The 14,174-nt window shown below is 42.8% G+C and overlaps 1 protein-coding gene across 2 annotated transcripts in view; it reads left to right on the top strand.

Moving 5' to 3' along the window:
* The window catches only part of MYO16 (myosin XVI), a 478,842-nt gene that overhangs the window by 391,692 nt on the left and 72,976 nt on the right, over positions 1-14,174 (top strand). The gene's annotated exons all lie outside the window — the stretch shown is intronic.

The raw sequence follows: 14,174 nt of genomic DNA, 5'->3' as shown, positions 1-14,174 counted from the left end.
TGCTTCCTTTCTCCCAGACATTGATCAGAGCCTGTGCAGGAAAGCCTCCACGTCATCCGTAGCGGCGTTCTAGCCCCATCGTTCCTGCTCTTTTGCGCGTTACAGCAATGCCATCAGCGGTGCTGAACACCGGGATTTCCTTCTGTTTCAGACGAGGAGAGACGTCTTCCCTTCAGTGTTGTGCGTTTGTTTACCAATCCACGTGTGCTGTTTATTGTTTATGTAGCCGTGGGTTTGGAGTCGGTACGTGAGGCCCTGGAAATCCTGATATTTCATAAGTAACGCTTCCTCTCATCCTTGGAATTTGTTACAACTATTTATAGGGTTTGTTTTGTTTGCCTTATTTGAGTTAAGCCCTATAACAATTCCATGCAGAAGAAGGAAGGTAGGCAGTGAACAGGAATAACCTCATTTCAGACATGAGGAGGTCGTCTTAGAGCGAGGCGTACTGATCAAAATACAAGGTGCGGCGAATATTTCGTTTTGGTGGGGAGGCCCCTTTGCTGGGACCAGACCCGGGTCTTCTGTGCTGTGTTCTTTCCACAGCACTCGCCTCGATCTGCCCCTTTTAATGTAGCTACCGAAAGCCCCTTTCCTCAGACTACAGAACTTGAAAGGCATGGGTTATGCGTCCCGGCCTGAGCTCCGATCAGAGGCACTGGTAGCTTCGTTTATGAGTCTGAGCTCCGATCAGAGGCACTGGTAGGTTCGTTTATGAGTCTGAGCAGACTGCTTCCTGTAGTTCGTGTCTTTTTTCTGTTTCTGATTCGCCCAGTAGATGGAGGTAAAACAAGCTGGCTGCTTCCCGTTGCTGGCGATTCTGATCGGAATGTTTCTTATGCAAGCGTCAGCCCACTGACCCTTCAGCAGCCAGGGCTTTTGGAGGCTAGGTCCTGACTGCATTTTGCAAAGAAAAGGAGGAGAAGGAGAAAGGGAGAAAAGAAGGAATTGGACTCAAGGGAAGAAGTGTTTGACTCTGTCCAGTGTTTAATGTCAGCTCTAGTGTGAGAGCGGAGACCTAGATGCTCCGGGCATCCGGAGGAAACAGCAGGTGTGGTGACGATTCTCAGGCCAGATGCGAGTCTAGGGGACGCTCGCCTCGGTTCACCCCTTGGGCAAAGGCAGGTGGAGAACAGCCCTGCTGAAGCGTGCAGGTTGCCAGCTTTGCTCGCGACCGAGCCCCCACCTCCGTGTCCTCTGCTTGTTCTCACTCCTGAGGTTGCCCACCTTCGACCAAGTTGCTGCCTGTCTGTCCTCCACCAGCGAGGAAGTGCATCCTTGGAGGCCGCGGCTGCCCGGTTTGCTGCTGTGTCTCCAGCACAGGTGACGGAAAGATGCAGGCAGACACTGTGCAGATTTGCAGGGCCAATAAGTGAGTCTGTGTCAATAAGAAGCCACCAAACCTACGCCTATAGTTCAGATACGAGTATACACAGACATATAGAACCTGGAACCTGGAACCTGTTAGAACCTGGAACAATTCACAAAAACCTAACAGTGCTCATATCTGGGGAATGGTTTTGGAATGAGAATCAAATGGAATTTTTAGCTTGTATCTATGTTTAGAAGGTACATGTGTCTATGCATTACTCCTGTAATTACAAAGGACTTTTAAAATTTGTAGCCACTCCCTAAGTACAATTTAAGTGGAATATTGTGTAGGGTCAACTTAATTATTTTAAGCTTTTATGAAAAAAACGGTAAGTCACACTGACAGTGCTTTCCCTAAAGCAGTTTTGTTTCCAAATAATAATTAACCTATTGCATAATTTACACCCCCGGCCCTTTCTTCTCAAAGCCATCTTCCCAGGATTCGAACTGGTCCCCGCAAGTTTGGGCGGACTCACTCAGGCCATTACTCCCTTTACGTACTCAGCATCACCGTTTTAACAGAAGGGGGTTTTAATTTAACGAAAAGTGGAGAAAAATCATGAGGCAGTGATGGCTGGAAAAGCATCCTGTTCGGTGGTGGTTTCTTGTTCATGTTGATGAAATGACATATTTTAAAAATATGCTAAAAATATGCTGAATCAGAGCTTTATCCTTATTTCAAGGCAGAACTTAAGTTGCTCAAAAAGAAGTAGCAGGTTCTTGAAATGATTTGAGTGGACTCTACATGACTGCCTTCCAGGACTGTATTCTGTCTCACCAGAGGTATTTTTCTTTATGAAACAAAGAGTCTGTGGCGTACTTTGTTTGTGGTGAAAAAAAAATCTACACAGTTTGAAAACAAGTGAAATTAAGCTGCTAGTTATTAACCTTCTACTATTTGGTGTTTTTTAAATTATTCAGGTATTTCATTTATTTGAATATATACATGTTTAATTCAGTCCCACTTTAAAAGGTAACTTTAAAAATAACCCCTCCGGACTGTGTACATTTAATCAAACACTTTCTGCCCTGATTTCCCCCAGCCATAGACCAGCGACCGGCAGGCACTTTGGCTCACGTGAAACATGCGTGTTTTGCCATGTTATGTCATTTATATAAAGGGAAAACTTTTGAAACTAATTCTAAGTGGAAAAATAAATGGTATCATCTGATTTTCACACATTTTATATGAATCAACTGGTTAGAGGATGCTTTCTTCTGTGAAGTTATTTGAATGCTATATTCATTTTAAAGCCATCTGGAGGGTGACGAAGAGAGAAACAAATCTGTTAGAGCCCGTTCATGGGTGCCAGGGGTGCCGTGCAGCCCCCAGCACTCGTAGGGCCCAGGGGGAGCCGGGCTGGGGGATGGCTGACCCCCACTCAGCAAGGCTTTCACAGGGATAGGTTGCCCTGTCGTTCCAGACTTTTCTAGAACTTTGGGGTGAGAGGAGCTTTGCGGACAAGCAGAGTGTCCTGTGTGACACCTGTTGCAGGACAGCGTGGAAGGAGAAATTTCGATGATAACCTGAGAGGGACTTCACGTTTCCTCTAAGGCTGTACGAATGGGGGGTCAGACACGGGAAGGCTGCCGGTGACTCGCTCAAGATGGTACAGACAGGAAGTAAGAAACGCAATTAGAACTTGAACTTGACCTCAACGACCCACCTGATATGATTCTTAGTCCTTGTGTGGGTGAGAGAGAAAGGAAGAGAGATCTGAAGGAAGCAACAAAGGGCAGACTCCACATTCAATGAAATATACGTTTCCTGTTTGTGCTTATTCACTAACAGAAACAATGACAGGACTTCCCTGGCGCTACCATTGCAGGGGGCATGGGTTCGATCCCTGGTCAGGGAACTAAGATCCCACATGCCAAGTGGCGTGGCCAAAACCATAAATTAATTAATTAAAAAACAATTACAATAATTATTTTCTTCATCATCATCCTTTAATGTAATTTTCATTCCTTATATCTTCTCATGTAAGGCATGGCCTAGATTCCGCTGCGTGTCTCTCTAAAATATACGGCCTTGGAAGGATTCACTCTGACAGTACTAAGAATTGTAAGATTAACGTAACGTTAAATAAAATCATTGGATGAAGGAGTGATTATTTCATTAATCCCAAATAGTCCAGTAGAGAAAAGATAATAAAAGAAAGAGCAAGAAACTGTTAAAAGTTTTAAACATGCTCCACTTTCTGTACATCTTTGAAGACGAGACCCTTGTATAAGGGCCCTGGGCGCTCATTAGGACAATAAATTAATGGCTTATAGCCTTTGTTTTATTACTCGAGGGGCACTTCATAAATCAACCGTAAGTTCAAGCTAGAAAATAGCCTATAAACGTACTCTTTCTCTCATATTCCTTCTCTTTCTCTGGCATTATTAATGTTGAAAATAATCAAAATTAGGGATCTAAGAGTATCTCTTGGTACCATGTGCATTGTGACTGGGAAGTACTATATATATGCACGTATATGTGTTTCCTTTTTTCTCGTGTACTAAACACGTACGTATACACATATATATGAATATAATTTTGTTATAGCGTTCAATCTTTATAAGAAACTTGAAAATTAGAGACGAAAATATAGATCACCCACAACTGAACTACCTAAAGATAATTACTCCAAACCCTTGGTGCGTATCACTCAGTATTTAAAAATAACATTACAGATGTTTGGTTCTTGGACAGTGTGTCTCCCTTTTCACGCTGAACTTTACTGAGGACAAATATTACATCTCTTTTTTTCTTATATATTTTCACACACACGTGTGTGTGTGTGTGTGTGTTTCACGATCACGTCTCCTGGGGTCTGGGTCATAGTAGACAACCAGTGTTTGTTGAATGAATGAACGAACGAACCTCCTACCTGTTATCACGTTTCTTTTGGGAATGGAAGTATCCACAATCGAGTCTGGCTGATACGTGTGATGGTCCCTTTTTTAAAGTCATTGTATGTTTTCCCTCTCAGCCTCATTAAGCAAAAGGCTCAGTGTAATATCTGGCACTCAACCGTTGCTAAGTGAGAACAGGGCATGCCTATGGCTAATGCCATTTTCAGGTCTTAGGAATCAATCTACTTTCTTGTAACTCCAGGTCGACAGCCTTACTGAGCATCGTTTGTGTCCTGAAATTACACAGGCAGTTGTGATGCAATGTTAAGGAGGAATGGCCTGTCCCCCTCACAGGGGTCTTACAGTCTAGTCTGGAGGGGGATGGGAGGTCTGTACCGTGGGCAGTGAATGAATAAATAATTACAGGTTAGGGTCCTGTAACTCCTCACTGGTAGGGAACCAAGGTGGACACTGTCTAGCAAGACTAGAGCTGGGAAGCCAGGCAGTGAACTTAAGGTCGTGACCTACGTGAGACAGAGCAGGGGTAGACGGATAGAGAGGGTAGCTGAGGCAGAGAAGGGACGGAACCTCACAGGGACCTTCAGACAACAGTCTTATCATATTTAACTGAGTCAGAGTGAACTCTCCTTTAAAACTGGCACATTAGTTTAGGTCAGGAATGGGCTCCAGCTCTTCTGTGCAGGTGTGAATTTGCTGCACAAAATATGTGTGGCGCTCCAAAAGATGGAAAAGACCATATGATATTGCTTATATGTGGAATCTAAAAAGAAAAAGAAAAGAAAAAGGTACAAATGAACTTATTTACAAAACAGAGATAGAGTCACAGATGTAGAAAACAAACTTATGGCTACCAGGGGGGAAAGGGAGGGGGAGGGATAAACTGGGAGACTGGGACTGACATATGCACACTACTATATATAAAATAGATGACTAATAAGGACCTACTGTAGAGCACAGGGAACTCTACCCAATACTCTGTGAGGGCCTGTACGGGAAAAGAATCTAAAAAAGGAGTGGATTATGTATATGTGTAACTGATTCACTTTGCTGTACACCTGAAACTAACGCAGCATTGTAAATCAACTCCACTCCAATAAACGTTATAGAAAAAGGTGGAAAGGACCTGGTCCTACTGGAGTTGAGAGCAGAAGACAGTTCACAAAAGTAAACATAGATGAGTCTCAAAGCAAGCATGAGCACACCACAGAACATTAGGAAAGCTCGGTAATGTTTCAAAAATCTAAAACTCTACAGATACTCTTAGAGAAGATGACGAGGATGAAGGGCTATGAGGATTCACATTTTTAGAAGTAAAGCCGACATCAAAGTACATAAACGGCAGTAACGTTTCTGTTGCTGGCGGTGGCCATGCTCCGAGTTTGTGTCTGTACCCACCCTGGTGAGCACAATGGCTCCGATTGTGTTTATGCTGCTGTTAATCATTTATAACATCACATTCCACAGGGCAGGTGAATATTATTGACATCATTGAGCCCATTTTGTTAAAAAGACAGAGACTAAAGGTGCTCCCTAAGTGAATCCATTAACTTACCCAGTGCACTTTCCTCTGTGGTTTTGGAGCTAATCAGCCTCGTCTGGGATTGGCACTGGTTTGGTTTGCACAACGTGTCGCTATGGGGTGAAGAGATTTGTTCTTTCTGTGAAGCACTCTTGACCATACTGGTACGATTTCCATAATGAAATAATACATAAGATCACATAGTGCGTAGTTCACTCGTAAGCACAAAATAGTAGTTTTCATTCATCACTGCTTGCTGTACAGGTCATACTGTTCTAGGTGAGAGTCATTAATTTTTCTTAACCTGTAATTATATGTAATTCGAGCCAAACCACTTTCTTCAAATACCAGAAGATACAGTACTCTTTTAGATGTGTGTAGCTGTAATTATCTTTTCTGCATTGAAGTTAAACTTCAAGAATAGTCTATTTATAACAAAGAGAAAAGAACTTGTATTTTAGTACAAATGTATCCTTTGAGGATGTTTAAAAGCACATTCAGAGCCAGACTGAACATTAGAATATTTATATTTAGTAGTTTTTCAAAGCCACCATGAAAATGTAAAATCCTGTAGTATTATTAATAAATATAAATATGCAAAATAGTGGTCTTCTGTAGAAACTTAAGGAATCAAAGAAGCAAACGGGGGAAATATGTGAATTCAGCCTGAAAAAGATGGCTTTTAGTTAAATGGTTGTTTTACTGAGCTTCCTCAAAGGATAAAGCAGATTCTGTCCATCCTTGTGGTCCTAGAGCCTGGCACAGTGCCTGGTATTAGGAAGACCCTAGGCACATGTTTGATTTGTGACTGGAGGGATGGAGGGGTGGATAGATAGAAGGATGGAGGGGTGGATGGAAGAATGGAGGAATTAAGGGAGGGATGGAAGGATGGATGGAGGAATTAAGGGAGGGATGGAAGGATGGAAGGATGGATGGAGGAATAGAAGGATGGATGGAGGGATGGAAGGATGGTTGGAGGGATGTAGGGACAGAAGGGTAGATGGATGGAAGGATGGAGGGATGGAAGTGTGGATGGAGGGATGGGTGGAAGGATGGAGGGATGGAGGGATGGATGAAGGGATTGATGGAAGGATGGAGGGGTGGATAGTGGGATGGGTGGAAGGATGGAGGGATGGAAGGATGAATGGAGGGATGGGTAGAAGGATGGAGGGATGGGGAGATGGATGGAGGGACAGATGGGTGGATGGACGAATGGTGAGTGAATAGATGGATAAGACAGACAGGTGGTAGGATAGGTGGGTGAATAAATGTGAGGCAGGAAAACCAGGAAAAGATATGAGATACAAGGCACCTAGGTACTACATGAAAATGATAGCTAACCAGGAATGTGTGAAGGACTGTCCATAGCATGCCTGTGGGAATGCTGGGGTTTGGGAGGCTGCTTCTGTTTGAAAGAGATTACCTGGTACAGAAAGGAGAAAGATGTGTGTTTTAAAGGAACACAGTGACATTCTCAGATCAGCAGGAAGAAAAACAAACCTGATGGGAGAGAGACACAGACATCAAAACACATAAAAAAGTGTGTTGTTCTTATGATTGCCAATAAAGCTATTTTAAAAACTGAACAGATTGACACTGGTAGGGCACTTTAAGAGATAGATACCAGGGCATTTTTTGAAATTCTAATATTACAGTAAAAGAAGTTGACTACTTTTAATCTAGCTATGATATATCTTGTCTTTAAACGGGAAGTATTTGTTTGAACAATGCTTAATGTTTTTAGAGCAAAGGAGATTAAAATTTTTTAAGCATAATTTTTTGTCTGTAATAACGAGCATAAAGCATTTTGCAGCAAAGATATAAGCATCCACAATAAACTGTTTCTCATTAAAATATAATCTGGTAATTATATGTGGTAGTTATTAATAAAAAACCTTCCAATAATATGACATACAATACATATGAAACATACGAGATAGCATCTCACATAACAATGGCAGCAGTGGTGACACCATTCAGTAAGAACCCTGTGCTCAGATGCTGTAGGCCCTTGATATTGTCTGCGCAAGCCTTGAATTGGTTTCTGCTCTCAGGGAGTATGTGGGAAGTTAGAATGAGAGTCAATAGCATCTCTTTTAGAGGAGTGAAATGTGTTAGATCTTCAGAGATTAATAAAGATCATATTATGGAAGGCTTTGAATACTAAACCCTGAAGTATGCATTTTAGCTTAGAGGCAACATAAAACCACGGAAGGTTTCTGGAATATTAATGAACTGGAGGCAGTGGGCAAGGTGAGTCCAAGAGTAGGTAAAGAATTAGAGGATGAAATAGGCCCTAGATTTTGGTTTACAATTACACCAGAATGTGATGGTACCAGAAATATGAAACTTAACATCTTTGTTTCTTGAACTGCATGAGATGCATTTTTATAAAATGAATGAATTCCTATAGTTTAAACAGATATAATTTTTTAAAGATTCATTTATTTGAAGTAAATTAAATTTTAAACATCTGAGTTCATGTTGTAGCTCATGTCCCTGAAAATCACTTTCTTTGAAATTCTGCTTTTTCCATTTTGTCATTCCATCTACTTTCCTTCACCCAATATGTCTAAATTATGACCTTTGTATTTTTCCAACATTATTCTAGTCCACAAATACTTCACAGTCAAGTTGAACATTCAGACAGGTATACCAATAATGACAAAACCGGGAATTCAGTGGTATTCTAGAGATATCTTCAAGGTACATTAGTGACATAGACACACTACTGTAATGAATTCATTGTTATAAAGTATAAACTAGAGTGAGAGTTCATGAAGCCATCTGGGTTTTGAAGGATGAACAGGGTCTTATCGAGTAGATGATTCAAAGAGAGATGAAGACAAACAGTATACGTTAAGCCAGAGGGAAAAAAACAAGTTCCCCTTTTGGAATGGTAAGAACTATGATATAGTTTGAGAATAGATAAACTTGAATGCATTGAAAAAGAATCTTACTACAGAAAGTCTAACAAACATTTCAAAAGAGTTTGAGCAATATCCTGAAAATCATGACCTGCTATTAAATAATTTTTTTTTTTTTTTGCGGTACGCGGGCCTCTCACTGTTGTGGCCTCTCCCGTTGCAGAGCACAGGCTCCGGACGCGCAGGCCCAGCGGCCACGGCTCAGGGGCCCAGCCGCTCTGCGGCATGTGGGATCCTCCCGGACCGGGGCGCGAACCCGCGTCCCCTGCATCGGCAGGCGGACTCTCAACCACTGCGCCACCAGGGAAGCCCCTATTAAATAATTTTAAGCATGAAAGTAACATAGCGAGATTGATGTTTAGAAAGATCACTCTGGAGATAGTTCTGCCAGTGGTCTGCCAATCAGTGAGGGGTGGTCAGATGGGGGATGTCCCTAAAAAGGTGAGGCCAGTGCTGTGCGCATCCTGCCATGGAAACGGGAAGTATGGGTCCCTTTACGCTCCCAAGAAGGGCAGCCCTCCTCTGCGTCTGCCTCTCTGTGATTGAAAGCAGTAATCAGGGATGATGGTGAAGGGACGGAGCGCCAGGGGAGGAACCTCACAGGTGCCTCCACATCTCTCTCTACTGCAGCGTCCAGTCCGCCTACACTCCATGGCAACCGCCCATCCGGCCCTTGTCTGTCCTCCTACAGCCTACACCTCTAAAACAATCCCTGGAAACTAGCGGTAATCGAAACTTTCGAAGTCATCGATGACAATTGTGTTTAATCTTTTAAAATCTGTCACTTCAAAGAAGAAAAAAACAAAAAACCTAATGGTTTTCTAATAAAAATAGCGAAGACTCTAATTCACAGGTGGTTTACTTTTACAGGAGTCAGGATGACATTACCATTTTCATCTCACATAGGAGATGACGCATCTGGGAGTTGCACTTTGCATCTAGGGAACACAAGCAGAGGACTCAGTAGGAGGACGTGTCAACCTCTCCTTTTCTCTGGTTGTGAGAGCATCTTTTTATAAGAGAATGCAGCCAAAATCAAGAATGTAGGTGATCTGAACATTTGGTCTTATTCAGATGAATCTTAATTTGTTGGATTTGATATAGCATACTAAGGCACTGATTACAGAGAAACTGTACATGAATTCATCACAGAGACAAAATTAAAATGGCCAACACTTTTCTCCTAGTCAGTGTCATTAATAGACAGTGTAAATCCTTGAAAATGTTGGGATCTTGTCTGGGTTTTTCCTGATGAAGATAGATTCCTAGATTTATGTCCCACTAATCCACAGTAACAGTGAGAGCAGAGGCCGTAAGGACTAAAATGTATTATTCAGAACGGTTTCTGCGGAAGGAGTCTGAAATACTACTAAATAGCTAATTTCATTCTTTAAGGAGAAAGAAACATTTACTAAAAGACCAGCACAGCCAAACAAATGCTAAAATTTCTAGCGAGCATCTCCAGATATAGGCGACATAAGTCATGTGGTAAGCAATAAAAATAAAGAATGAATGAATCTACCTATTGGATAACTGTAAAGTAAACCCAAATAGCTAAATAAAATTTTTTTTTAAATCATCTGAATGCGATGGCAGTACAATACCCAGCCGTTTGCACAGAGTCTTCAGCTGTGTCTTGGCAGGACACTTGCAGTGTGGATTCAGACTCCCTTCCGCCCCCCCTCCCACTGGAGCAGAAACCCAGAAGCCCTCCTCACTCACAAAGCCCTTGGTTTTACCTGCGCAGGGAGAATTTCCATGAGTGTAACCACACCAGAATCTCACCAGGAGCTTGGGAGCGGCCCCGTCCTCTGGCTCCCACCTTCCCTGTGTCTGCCTGTCTAGCATCCCACCTTCCCTCGTACGTGTCCTGTGACTCACGTTCCCATCCTCTCCTCATTTTCCCAAACCGTGGATCCCAGCAACACCTCCTTTTTTTGCTGCCTCCAAGTCTGGCCTGACAGGCAGATCTGCCATGTGAAACACTCAGACCACTTCTTAACTACCCACTATTGAGTCCTGTGAAATTTCTAATCATTGCGAGAAAATCCATTTCATCCATGTTTACTGCCCTTCAAATTTAGCTTTCCTATGTGACCTGACAACTGCCTATTTCCTGAAAATACTCTACTATGAGGTTTCACTTTTTCTCATCTTCCTTGTCTTGGTGGAGGAGAGCAGGGCAGCTGAATCATTGCCCCCGACGTTCTATCTTATGCGTTTTTTCTTTTATTCCCTCCATGGTTTATCCTATCACCTACTGAGTTCCAGGACTTATTTCCAGCTTGATGAATGACTTCCGGGCCTGGCTTATGTGTTCGTTGTCCATCATACCTTCTTTTCATCCTTGAGGACACTATCATCTGTCTCGGTGACTCATCTTATCCTAAGACCTCAGAATTCCTTGTCTTCTGTTTCTAATCTGAATCCACCTTCCCCACAACCCCACCACTTGTGAAGTGCAAGAATTCATATTCTTCAGGAGATGTAACTATACATGTGCAGTGGCAAATACCTAATGCAGGACAGTAAGTGAAACAAAGAGTCATTCGTAGCGTGCTGTGGGAACACAAATGAAGGTCACCCAAGCCCTACTGGACGTGGAGAAAAGGATATCAAAAATCCACTCCTGGGGGCTTCCCTGGTGGCGCAGTGGTTGAGAGTCCGCCTGCCAATGCAGGGGACATGGGTTCGTGCCCCGGTCCGGGGAGATCCCACATGCCGCGGAGTGGCTGGGCCCGTGAGCCACGGCCACTGAGCCTGCGCGTCCGGAGCCTGTGCTCCGCAACGGGAGAGGCCACAACAGTGAGAAGCCCGCGTACCGCAAAAAAAAAAAAAAATCCACTCCTGGAGGTGGGGTAAAAGGTAAATAGAAGTTGGCAAACAGACAAGCAACAGTTGTAGAATCTTCCAAACCCAAATAATTGATTTCATTATACTGTCCTGCTCACAGCCCAGCCCAGCAACCCATTTCTCCGGCCAGTTTTAAGCAGGAACTTTATAAATTTTGAATACAGTTTCCAAAATTATTTTCATAAAAGTTAGACGGGATCCTCTTTAAATCTTTTAGTGTATACCCAGTGTTCACAGGAAAATGTCTGTTCTTCACTATGTGGCCACCGGTTACATGTGTAGCCCCTTCCCTCATCACACTGCACAGGGCTGCACCTCAAGATGGTTTGTCGTCTTCTGTTCCTTGCCTAGTTTTTCTGTCCCACATTCATCTTTTCCCATCATCCCTGGAAAATTTTTATATCCCCAAATCTAGCACAATTCTCAAGATAAACCTACTTTGATTTTTGGAACGGCTGTTAGAAATGTCACTAGATGATCTTATTTGCAAAGCAGAAATAGAGACACAGACGTAGAGAACAAATGTATGCATACCAAGGGGAAAAGGGTTGTTGGTGGGATGAATTGGGAGATTGGGATTGATACATATACACTATTGATACTCTGTAGAAAATAGATAACTAATGAGAACCTACTGTAGAGCACAGGGAACTCTACTGACTGCTCTTTGGTGACCTAAATGGGAAGGAAAACCAAAAAAGAGGGGATATATGGATACGTATAGCTGATTCACTTAGCTGTACAGTAGAAACTAACACAACATTGTAAAGCAACCGTACTCCAATAAAAATTTTAAAAATAAAATAAAATAAAAGTTGATTAAAAAAAAAAAAAAGAACAGGGTAAGGAGTAAAAATAAACCAAAATCCAATCCAATACCAAAAAAAAAAAAGTCGCTAGAAGAGATCTTAGTCATCCCATGCAGCTGTCTTCCTGCCCGGGGTCTCCACTGAATGAAGGGAGTAGAACTAGAATCCAGCTCTTCCACCACCATCCGGAGGTCTTGTCCCCATGGTGCGCTCCCTTCATACGTTAGTTCTCCCAGAGTGGTCATTACTGCTTCTACCCGTCCTGTAGTATTGCTGCCTCTGGGAGTCTCTGGGAGTTTCATTTCGGAACCCAAGTTTGCGTGAATTTTGCTTCGGGGATTGAGTTTCCTGCAGCGAGTTACATACCACAGTCGACAATGAACAGAAAGATGACATGCTCCCTCCTTCCCAAAGCCTGCCTCACAGATTTGCTCTGTGGTGCTCACAGACAGTACCAACTGTTCTTCCTGTTGACTGCCAAAATCATTCAGCAGTTGGGAAGAAAAAAAAAACTCTATGAATTATGGAAAATCACTAGGGAGAGAGAATGGCACTACAGTGGGGGGAAAGTGACAATTCTCTGTGGTCACCCATTCAAGTAGCCGCCTCGAGTCTCAACCAATTTAAAGAAAACTAAATGAAGCAGGACATCTAGTCAACCAGGGGCCTCTGAAACAGGAGAGCGGTTGAGGGCTTGCCCTGTCCATCCAAGTGGCTAGCCCGACTGCCATAATGCAAGATTTGAGTCTCAGTCTCTTGCAAAACCGCCTGCTTCATCAAGACGACAAATCTTGCCTAAGGGGAGAGCTACATAAGATGGGAAGTGGCAAAAGATGTTCGGAGGAAACTCCGTTTCCACGTGAAAAGCTTCATCAGCTACCTCTGGCCAAGCGCTCTGATGGCAAGTCTGACCTGTCAGCCTTTTTGGTACCTAATGGTGTGTATAAATGTACCAGCTTCGGGTGCCCCTTTGACGTCTGACACAGGCTGCGGGGGTAAGTGGTGGTGTCAGCATTTTAGTGTCCGCAGCCCATGCTTGGGAGCACACGTGTTGGTCTCTCATCTTCACTGTGTTTGTCTCAAGTGCTAAGAAGACGACGATGAACGTATCACAAGGTTTGCCTGAGCTGTATTTTTTCCGGATCTAACAGGACGTCACCTCTGTGTGTCCACAGCTCTTCATGTTAGTATTTCCCAGGCTCTTCTGCAGTTATTTACGTCTGAGCATTGTGAGCGTTTCCATTGTGAAGGGCATTCCTCACACCTACCACAGCCCTGTGAATTCTTAGAAAATAAGCACAACACACCAGACAATTATTTTGAAGACGCGTGGATATGGCTTATTGTTATGTGTTTTTCAGAACTTTCTTTGACAGTGCTTCTCATCAATAGTGGAACATTTGGACTGGCTTGCACACCACCAGGGCTTTTACTAGAAACTGATTCGGTAACATGCTGAAATTCCTTTTTTAAAATTCTAGACACGAATGTTCATTGTATAGCTACTGTTTAGGCAGGCGTCTAGAAGATTATTGCTCAGAGATGACGACGTGAAGACTTTTTACTTTTGTGCTGCGGTTCTATCACTGCAGTTGTATAAACATTTGATTTATAATAACATATGGTGTGGTAGAAAAAAAATCATTGAAATGAAACAGTTTTGTGCATCACGTTTAAGTTGTTTTTGTTTTTGGTCTTTTTGTTTGTTCACGTTTCCTTTTCACAGACGCAACCTCCCTGCTTTGAGTTGCGGAAAGAAAAGGATCATAAAATAAAGATAAGGGTTTAGCTCTGGGATTTGGGAATTCATTCATGGGAAAGGTTGTATCTTCC

This window comes from Orcinus orca, chromosome 18 (assembly GCF_937001465.1).
Source record: "Orcinus orca chromosome 18, mOrcOrc1.1, whole genome shotgun sequence".
Taxonomy (NCBI): Eukaryota; Metazoa; Chordata; class Mammalia; order Artiodactyla; family Delphinidae; genus Orcinus; species Orcinus orca.
The sequence above is the reverse complement of the archived record's forward strand: the minus strand, read 5'-3'. Positions and strand labels throughout refer to the sequence as shown.